Genomic DNA, 9,739 nt, shown 5'->3' with positions numbered 1-9,739 from the left:
TCTCAGAGGGAGGATAGACCTATGCTCAAAGGTCAAACGACGAGAACAGACAGATCTCAGCAACCAACAGCTTGGGGGACCAGCCAAGGATCCCTGGCGCAACATCAACCCCCACTATACAGCCACTGGTCGGCTAGCCATCAGTAGGAGTACCCATGGCCAGCCAGGGTACAACACTTCCTCCCCTAGGGGAGCGAGGTGCACAGAGATTGATCTTCGACCGACGAGGACCAAGAGTGGGTGGAAACACCAAAAATGGCAATTCGAGAAGTGAAACCAATCACCTCAGGCATCTAGATCCACAAAATTGCAACAACTAGTGTGATCTACCCCCAATCAACACACAATCGATGCCAGTTGACTAAGGAGTCACAAGCGGCATGACCCTACCCAACGTATGTCCAGCCAGCCATGGAGACATCACGGGCGGCCAGACCTTGCCTTTTGCAGGTCTGGCTAGCCATGGAGGAGTACTTGGCGGCCAGACCCTGCCCAATATAGGTCTGGTCAGCTAAGCACAACAACTGGGCATAAGCCTGGCTAACCTAGGCCAACTCCCGTACTTGGGAATGGCCAGCCATGCTCTACAGGGCATGGTTGATCTTCACCATACACTTTCCCAGGGTATGTCCAGCCAGCCCTTGTCTCTTCAACTCCCGCTGGCTCACATTAAACACTTTGAGATGCAGCTCGACCTGTCACTGGTGATGTGCACTATCTCATATTCCCAGGCACACTGTCAAAGACAGTCCAACAGTGGTACTTTAAATTCACCTCAGGGAGATTCAACTCTTTGGTTGATGTAACACCCTAACTAGCATAGGCGTATTACGTGATTTTTAAATGTACTGTGCAGCTCGTTGCTAATCAACGAGGTTTATGAAAATCGTGATTAATGAAAATTTTTTCCTTTTTAATTAAACTTATAAAATATTTTATACAAAAAAACTTGGGATCCCGATAACAAAACACTTTACAAAAGTTTACTGTCTAATACAAAATACTTGTCGCCTAGCGACTAATTACAAAAAGCACTGTTGTCCCGAGGATCGTACGCTCCAGGCCTAACCGTCCCGACATGTACAATCTTCACCGGCTCGCTCTCACGGTTCCTCAGCCTTGGCCTTGCCCTTACCTACACATAAACATAGCACTGTGAGTCGACAGACTCAGTAAGAAAAGCATAAATCATAAACATACATAAATCCCGGGTTATGATCAGACGCCCATACCCCTGACCATAACCCTAACTGTCGTGTCCCACACGATACTGAGTCCCGAACGTTCATAAGACGGTACTATTGACAAGTAACAGCCTATACTCGGTACACTGGTCATACTCCAGCTGCTAGTCATACTCTAGCCTGTACCGATGTGTTACAGTATCAGCCTATACTCGGTTCACTGGTCATACTCCAGCTGCTAGTCATACTCTAGCCTAACCGATGTGATACGGTCAAATAGTACAGTACCACCAACCCTAGTATCAGCCTATACTCGGTTCACTGGTCATACTCCAGCTGCTAGTCATACTCTAGCCTAACCGATGTGATATCGTCGGATGGTACGAAGCCAACATACATATCTAATGTAATCTAACAGGCTTCCTAACATGCACGCTAAACATGTAATACATATGCATACTGTTATACTAATCTTACTTTAATTCCGAATTCAGGTGTACCGGTCAACCTGAGTGGAACTATCAGCTCGGCGGATTACAGGCTCCTAAACCGTAAAAAAATCACAACACTGGTAAGTGACACGCTAAATCACAACCGGGACAAAGGTTTAAAAACCAAACTTAACCTACTGTAATTTAATACAAAAATACCCCAAACTAGCAGGGAACAATCTGCCAGAAAGCCCAAAACTAGCACGAAACGACAAGTTGAGAAAAACCGGTTTCACACCCTACTGCAAAATCCGAGTAACCGGTTTTACAAGCAGTGTAAAACCGGTTAGCCGGTTTTACCCAGAAAATTAACAAAAATCAATTCTCCAACCAAAACGTTTCCAAACTCAACCAAACTTTCCAGACCTGCTAATTAGACCCTAATAAACATTTTCCAAGTGATAAAACAAAGCTTCATGCACACAAACAAAAATCACCATTAAAGCATCAAGCTTTGAGTTCCAAACTCAAACTTGATTAAATAACACTATCATGCACCAAACCTTGATTAAAATTACATATTCATGCATATTAAAACTGCATAAACAGAACTCAAACACAATCAAACTTTACAGCAGCTATTTTTACATTTTCACTTTGAAAAACCATAGTTTTGAGTATAAAATTCCAAGCTTGAATCAAAGCAACTATCATGCATCAAACTAGCTCTAATCTACTCAAATAATCATGCTTAAACCTCTGTAAACAACAACAAAATCACAGCAACAACATCAACCTAAACTAAGCATGCAAACCATCATTTTCTTCCCAAAATTTCCAAGAAACAAGAAAAGGAGCTAGAGCAAGGTTTACCTCCACTAGAATTACTTTGATCTAGCTGAAAATCACTTGAATCAAGCAAAGAAACCCAGCCCTAGAAGCTCCAAAGTTTGGCCGAAGAGAGAGAGAGAGAGAGAGAGAGAGAGAGAGAGAGAGAGAGAGAGAGAGAGAGAGAGAGAGAGAGAGAGAGAGAGAGAGAGAGAGAGAGAGAGAGAGAGAGAGAGAGAGAGAGAGAGAGAGAGAGAGAGAATTCTTGAAATTTCTAATTTTCTAAGTCTTGAAATTTTGAATAAAAGAGAGAATAAAATGCTTATTTTATTTCTTTACTTCAGCCAAAAGAAATGCCACATAATCACATATTTTCTAATTACTAAGTCCACTAAAGGACAAAATAACAATGGGGCGAAATGACCACTTTGCCCCTCCATACTAAAATAACATAAAGGGCACTAAAGGGGGTATTTTGGGAAATTCTAAATTCCCGGCCAATCCCGACATTCCCAATGTCTAATAAACCACCCCAATAAACTAACATACTAAGTTGTGATTTTACTGAGCCAAACACCAAGTTCCATGTTACCGGGCACCGGAAATGCAAAATTATGAAAATCACTAAATGACATAAAATGTATTTCAGAATTCAATAATAACAGCATAAATAATTATTTAAATATCTATAAATAATTTTCCATAATTAAACATATTTAACTGTTAATTTCTAAATTAAACTAAGCGGTCTTTACAGCTGAGTTCTCACGAGAATTCTACATATAATTCTCGTCCTCGAGACTTGTACCGTCGCAGCTGGAAGACCTTGTCAAAGTTAAACATCGACAAGGGGAGCCTCTGAAAGATTATATTTAGAGATTTATGGCCGAGGCTACCAAAGTTAAAGGCCTTACTGAAGAGGGCCGATATACAGCCATACTGGGGGGCATACTCCCACTAAGCGACTTCTGGAAAGATATCAGGAGAATATCCACCAACAACATGCATGAAGGAGTTCCTCGATAGAGCTGATGATTTTATCAAACTTGAAGAAGCCATACGACAAGCCCAGGCAGGGAATGTCAATAGGAGGCAGTCACGAGACACCCAGCAGCCTCATGACCACCAGGCGCACAGGCAGGCAATAATAATGCTGCCTAGACCTCTAGTGGTAAAAATACTAGAAACAAGTGCAACACCAATATCTTTGGGAGGAATAATCACAAAAAGGGGAAGTTTAACACTTCTCCCACGCCACAGAAGAATAAGGAATAATGGATATATTTCTATTTGTAGGGAGAGATTTTTTTTTTGAGTTTTATCACTAAGGCTCTTAATGAAAGCACCAAATTGTTAACGCAAATTTTTGTTAAACAAAATTTTCCTTTCAGTTATAAACTTTACAAAAATTAATAATAAATAATTAAATCACACCAGATATTTTTACCTGGCTTTGTAGTTAAAATCTATATACTCCACGAGTCCTTCTTATTAGGGATTTTTATGAGTACAAAATACAATATTTGAATAATAATAATTTCTCTCAAATCTTTTTTTTCTTTTTCTACGGAATCTGCCCCTATTTATAGGAGTGTAGGTTGGCAGTTATTCTTTTTGGAATTACTTCAAATATAACTGTTTATGAAACGTGGGCAATCCCCTCGTTTCCTTTGATCACATGTGGGATACTATTTAATAACTACCCAACTGCTCTTTAATTTTTATCCTTTAGACGGTTATTGCTCATTTGGAAAATGGTATCTTGCTTTACATGATTTATCCTCCTTGTCCATCTTAATAAGAAAAAAAATACTAAGTATTGGCAAGTCGTTCACCTCGTCACATCCCTTCATTTGAGTCAGTATTGCGAGGTGATTGTCTCGCTATATGTAACCGAAGCTGTTGTATGTGATTATATTTATTCTACTTGAGTGAATGAGTATCCTTTTTTTGTCTATGAATTCTGAGGCAGATGTATGTCTCGTCAATATCAGTCCAATAGTTTTTATCCTTGTCTCGCTTAAGACTATATAGTCAACGAGCTTTGAATATTATCTTTTAAACCTTTATGTAAAAATAATGTGTTATTTTAATCTGCATTTAATGATATAATATTATTATATCATTAAAGTTGATTCATCTTCTTTTTGTTGGATACGTTTTAGCTTCTGAAGTGTAGCCAAATTTTGAGTATACCAGAACCAACTAAGCATTATTGAAGTTTTTTTTTTTTCTCAAAATTAACTTTTTTCTTCTCAAAAGGGCTTGAAGAGCACCAAAATAAACAACAATTGAATTTCACTTGAAAAAACACAAAAACAAATACCAAGCATAATCTAAACAATAAAGTGGTAAAATATACATATACATATATAAAACACATTAAAATAGACTCTAAAAATGCATAAGACTAAACCTAACAAATTTTTCCAAACTTAATTAACATTTGCTCGCCCTCAAGTAAAGACTATGTTAACTAACCAAAAAGAAAAAATGAAAACAAACACAAAAGTAAGCCACCATTTCCATAAATACTACATTGTTTTTCTCATGAAATCTCGATTACAATTTTTAATCAAATTTTTAGCTCAATTGCCTCAAAGTTCAACCTTAAAGCTCAATTAGGAAATTAAATAATATGAATCACAAATGATCCTAATATTTAGACTCCACCACATATGCGCAACTCATACATAACAATTTCACAAACCATTTTTTCATTGTGCTTTCATCATTTAACCTTCTCCTCTAATGTCAAGAATAAATGCTTTGAAATCGAAAGCACTTTAACAAGTTATGATGTTAGGCTTAGGTAAAGGTAGATGAAAATATCATTTAAGCTCAACTATACAAAAAACCAAGAACTTGTTCCTCTTCTTTTTCTTCTTCTTCTTCTTCTTAATGCCAGTGGTAGTCAAAATCATCTATATCATTTAAAAAATGCATTATGTCATCATGACTTCTTCTTAACAATGGCTTTCCAGTCACATTTGCTCCATAATTTACCTAACTTTTCATTTTATCATTCAATCAATTGTGAAAGAATAAAGTGAGATAGATCCTTGAAAAGTTATGATGACATCTCTCTACTAATTTATTAATTACGTCCCTCAAGCAGCGTAGAATGGTCCATTGTGTTGGAAATTATTCACAAGGTAATCTTGATGTAACATTTTTTTGATGTACCTTGCAAGACAAACTCATACAATAAAAATATTAACAAAATCAAAGGATAATCAAATTAAAAATAAAATTAATTAAACTGATATTGATAATTTTCAATCCCTGGCAACGGAGCCAAAGACTTGTTCGGTAAAGTTAGTATGCGAGTATACACAATCGAAACAAGAAATATAATGATAAATAGAGTATCGTTCCCACGAGAATTGATTATCAATTACCAATTAATTAATTTTTTAGTTCTATTTGATGAATAAAAATTGTTGGAGAAAAGTAAATCAAGGAAAAAAATAATAATAATAATAAATAATAATGATAAATACAAGGATTATTATAATCTCCAACTATCTTTTATTTTACTTCTTAATGAAATCATCCAAATTCTCTTATTCCTATTAAATTGATAAGTTGAGTTAAGAAATTTATAATCTGGTTAAGACTTATAAATCTAATCTTCATGAAAACTTTTTATATTCATATGTTAAGTTTAATTATAAAGATAGAATTAAGCATATAAAATAATAAAATCATAAAAACAACCTAAGTACTTTCCTCCTAAATTAATTTACATCTATAACAATCAGAGCATATTCAATTCTCACCTCTAAAATTTTAATTTAAATTCATAGATAACTATTATAGATGGCAAGCAAATAATTATAAAGTTAAAACAAAGTATATAAAATTGAATTAAGAGAAGAAGCTGAAATTGAATAACTATATTCATCCATAAAATAAATTTAAGTAGTTCACATAATAGTCCTTTAAAGAAAACTAGCAATTAAAAGTCATTCTAAAACAACAAAGATTCAATTAAAAACATAAAAGATAAAGATAGATGAGAAAGAACATTGTTTGGAGTCCTTCAATGGTGCCTTATGCTCCTAGCCTTCATCTAATGCTCTAAATTGGTCTCCACATTTGAATGATAAAGGAAACATAGCTCCAACTCATTTTATAGACAAAACTTAGGAAGTTTCTCATTTTTTTCGCAATAGCCGCAACATTGGATAGAGAGTCACGACTCTCTCGTTTTTATGATTTTCTACTGTGATGACTGATACTATATTGGTCAATTCTCTCTATATAACTTGAAATTAGACGATTCAAGATATTTTGAAAAGCTAAAAAAGAGATCTAGAACTTTCTTTCAGAAAGTTTTTTCTCGAAGTCAATAGATCATAGTCAAAAATTAGGTTGAAGCATTAAATTTTGTTTTCGAACACAAACGCAGCGTGTTCAACATCCACAATTTAGAATTTTTTAATTTATTTTAGAAAGTAATCACTCTTGACTCTAGACCACGACTTTTGAAGCTAAAAATGTAAGTTTTGACCAATTTTAGGCAATAAGAACCAACTAAGCATTATTAAAATTTCTTTTTTTCCTCAAAATTAACCATTTTTATCTCAAAAAGGCTTGAAGAACACCAAATTAAATTAAAAACGGAGATCTCTCAACTTTTCACCTGAAAATACACAAAAGCAAATACTAAACATAAATCCGAACAATAAAATGATAAAAAAACCACACATTAAAATTGATTCTAAAATTGTATAAAATAAACCTAACTTGATATTTTAAATACCTACAACATAAATGACCATAAAATAAAATTAAACTAAATTTTTTCCAAATACCGAAACACATCTAAATGGATCTATGCACATTGTAGAATTTTAAGTTTTTTATATTGTCTTTTGTTTCATGAGTACATGTTTTTCCTTTCTTATTCACATTTAAAATGGTGGAATGTTTAGTAAGAAAGATATGTAATGTAATAGCTCTTATTTCCTAAATTATTTATATTTATTTTCACGAGTAGTGGTGGGTGGTCCATGGTGGTTGTAAATGCCCCACGTGACTAAACACAGCTGGTTGGAGTATTAGACCATGAGACTGATCATCATATCAGGTGGGAGGCTCACTTGGTTTGTTGTCCTCTTCTAATTGGCTAACCACACAATTCCCACGTGGAAACCCACGTGGCCCCTCTAAGTACTATTTTTTCTTTTTTCATTATTGTTTTAAGTTTCGGGTGGTATCCAGCCAGAACTTCAGCTGCCTCATTAAGTACAAAATTTAACCAACATTTATACATATCCTTCATATATCTATATATATCTATGATCTTTCTTCTACCCTCTTTGCCTACAACTTTTCCCATGTGTTTATAAATTATATACATACATTTCTATTCTCCATCTTACTAAGCAGATTGGAGTATCAAATATTATTATATTATATAACCATTTGGTGACTTTAGGGTTTCGCGGCTACTGTTGTCATGTTTATGTATACCTATGCTCAGCCATGGTGGTTTTATTCTTCTGCATTTGCACCTGCACCTGTATCTTACTCCATCTATATCCTACAGAGTGAAAGCTTTTTAAACTTATAAGTCCAATAAGAGAGAGAAAAACAAAGAAAAAATCACATACACACAATAATAGGCAAGAACTTCAATCCATAGTCTTAGAAGACTTAATTAGAGTATGCACAAACATACACCATAAATTTCTATATACCCAGAAAACAATAGGAGAGAAGAATAGAATAATCTATTTTTATATATATATATGTAGAGAGAGAGAGAGAGAGAGAGAGAGAGAGAGAGAGAAGTGTGTATAGGTGCAGGTGCATTTGCAGACGAATGCCACTTTGGTTTTGGTATCTGTGATTCTGTATCATGATCTGATCATTATTGCTGCTGAATAAGTTTGAAAGGTGAAAATAGATCCCACATGGGCCTCTCTCTTTGTCTGTTTGTTCTGTTCTAGGTAAGCACTTCATGATTTTGAATTAATCTGATCAATTATATTCTATGTATATTTAAAGCCATCTGAAACTTTTATAGCTGAAGTTTTTGTCATTTCGTTTCCTTTTCTTTATATTTATTTACATCTGCGATCATTTAAATCTAATTCCGGTTTTTATAATATATTTAAGTACTAAAGCTATCTTAAATATGTTGCAAACAGTTTATAATATTAATTATACATCATCTAAAAACCTAATTAATTTCGTTTTATGTCATTTTAATTATCTTGCATTTTTCATATGATTCTAACTTTTGTTTTGTTGTAACAAGTTAAAACTTGATATATTAATTATATTATTATAATATATATATATATATTTATATATATTTTTACATGCTAAATCTCAGTCTGACTTTGCTTTGTTTTCATGATTATTTCTTTATTTCTATAAAATACCTTTTTTTTTTCGAGAAATATTCCTATAAAATATTTCATATATTCCTTCAAATAAAATAAAACTTAATCATATTATATGTATCTATATAATACATATAGAGAGAGAATTATTAATTAGCATTAACATTATAGTTACAAGTGTATGTTTATACTGTATATTGTACATAGGGAACCATTCGGTTACTTTCACCAAGCTTCTTGTAGATGGATGCTGCAATCCCTACAGATATATTAGAATTCGGATCCCATATCAACAAATAATGGCAGGCCAGTTATATCTACTTAGAAATTTTGTTCCATAAAAGAAATAATAAAATAGTAAAATAAAAATAAAATAAAAGCTGTAACTAATTAAATGTAAGGTTGTTCTAGTATTGCGAAAAAGGTTTAGATAAAACTCATGAATCCAGTTTCCTATATATTTAATTTTAATTATTATTATTATTATTATTGCAAGAAATATTTGTGTGACATAAATATTTAATATTTTTAATTTTATATATATATCACATAAGATTATATTTCCGTTACTGAGTCTATTAAATCCTATTTAAACAGAGAAATATTTATTGTATCAATACTTAATCTTTTCAGTTTGACACTTATAATATCATTTTTTTGCGGATTAAATACCTAAAAATTACATTTATGTTACTTTTGTCGTTACTAGATCGTTAAATCTTATTAAAACAGACTAAGTAATTGACACATGTAAACTGTCACGACTCGAGCCCTAAACCATGGCAGATATGTAATATCTATTATTGGGATGGTCAAAGATCACACTTTGATCCTTGTAAGAAGATAACGTTTTTTAATGATCCTTTAATTTATATCATCACAAAATACTTATTTAAAAATAATAGATTAAGTACTCCTATATCGATAAGAAAATATT

At 33.3% G+C, this 9,739-nt stretch overlaps 1 long non-coding RNA gene across 1 annotated transcript; it reads left to right on the top strand.

The window, feature by feature from the left end:
• The first annotated feature begins 7,458 nt into the window (after nucleotides 1-7,458).
• On the top strand, nucleotides 7,459-9,371 carry LOC133035661 (uncharacterized). Its single transcript, XR_009686796.1, has 2 exons — nucleotides 7,459-8,403; nucleotides 9,010-9,371. It is a non-coding gene; the product is annotated as an uncharacterized LOC133035661 (long non-coding RNA).
• Nucleotides 9,372-9,739: the final 368 nt, after the last annotated feature.

Source organism: Cannabis sativa, chromosome 3, assembly GCF_029168945.1.
Source record: "Cannabis sativa cultivar Pink pepper isolate KNU-18-1 chromosome 3, ASM2916894v1, whole genome shotgun sequence".
NCBI classification, from domain to species: Eukaryota; Viridiplantae; Streptophyta; class Magnoliopsida; order Rosales; family Cannabaceae; genus Cannabis; species Cannabis sativa.
This window is presented reverse-complemented; position numbering and strand designations above follow the sequence as displayed.